The sequence below is a fragment of the Ursus maritimus genome, unplaced genomic scaffold (assembly GCF_017311325.1).
Source record: "Ursus maritimus isolate PB19 unplaced genomic scaffold, ASM1731132v1 scaffold_33, whole genome shotgun sequence".
NCBI lineage: Eukaryota > Metazoa > Chordata > Mammalia > Carnivora > Ursidae > Ursus > Ursus maritimus.
In genome coordinates, this window is record NW_024425897.1 from 3036848 (window position 1) to 3038220 (window position 1373).

Below are 1373 nucleotides of genomic sequence, written 5' to 3' on the forward strand. Positions count from 1 at the left end.
CCCCCCGCCCATCAGCTCTTTTGTTTCCAGCAAAGTCTGTACTGTACAGCAAAGTATTGCACTGAGGTGGCTGGGACCCTGGTTCTTTCCTCTGGTCCAAAGTGCTTGGCTCTGCTGGACAGGGCCCTCCACAGAGAAGGCCTAACTAACATTGAGGTCAGCCACAGCCTAGGAATTTCGATAAATCTGTCCCTCCTGGGACCCGATCTCTTCTCCCTCTGCATATGGCTTTGAGATACGGCCGATACCCTGTTCATCCAGCATGGGGAAGCACCCAGGGCAAGTTTGCTGGGCCCTGAGTGTGAAGGTGGGAGGAGGGAGCACGTTTTACCTCTCTCCTCATCCTCCAACCTCCTTGATCCCTGCACAGGATGGGGTTATGTGGACCACTGGCTCCTCCCAGCCTCCCTGCTTCCCTCCTGCCACAAACTCCTTGGCCATTCTCCCTCCACCTTCTTGGACGTCCCTTCCTCTTGTCCACTCCAGGGAGCTCAGCTGTACCACCCGTCCAACCCTCCCAATCCTGCTTCCTCCTGGCCTGAGTCCAGGCACCTTGCCCAAGGTCCCCCGCCACATTCCGCACTGCTCTCTTCCCAGGACGACTTCTGTAGACCCCTCAGGCCAGCTGGGCCCCAACCTTGCCCACTCAGGCTGTTCTCCTCAGGGCAGGTAGGCCATGCTGGCAGGGCCCTCTCCTGAGTCACACTCGGCCTGAAACCCACATCATGGCTCGCACTGCCCGTGGACAGAGTGCTGACTCCTGGGAGCTGCCTGGGGGCCTTGGGCCTGGCCAGTGCAGCAGCACACACTCCATGCTCTGTCCTCTGGCCCTCAGGCCGGTCTGGTTCTCACCCATGGCCTCTTCTGCCTGCAGTGTGTCCCTCGGGTGGAGGCTGCTTGTTTAAGTTGTGCTGCTGAGATCACTTGCTCTTGGACACCTTTCTGCTCCTGTCCCCCAGCCTTGCTCGCAGAGGCCCAAGTTGGAACTGTCCGTCCATTTACTGGTTTTCCCCATCACTACCCAGGAATGAGCTTCCACACAGGGGCCATCTTCATGCGTCTCTCCCTGGCGAGGGGCTTCCTGTGTTTCATGGCGGACCTCTGGCCATGCCACCCCTTCTAGCCAGCTTGGAGCTGCAGCCAGCACAAGGATCTCCCCCTTTGATGCCCACCTGCCCCTCTCTCTCCACCATCATGGGCCTATCCCAGGGTTCACCCCCAGGCTGGCACCCCAGGGTGGCCCCAGCAAGCCTCTATCTCTTTGGGGACAGCTTCATAGTATTTTGGGGACTTGATGAAAAGGCCTTAGTCTCCACCTATCACAATCTGTTGATCCCAACACAACTGTGTTGGCCCAGGCCTGCAGTGGAACC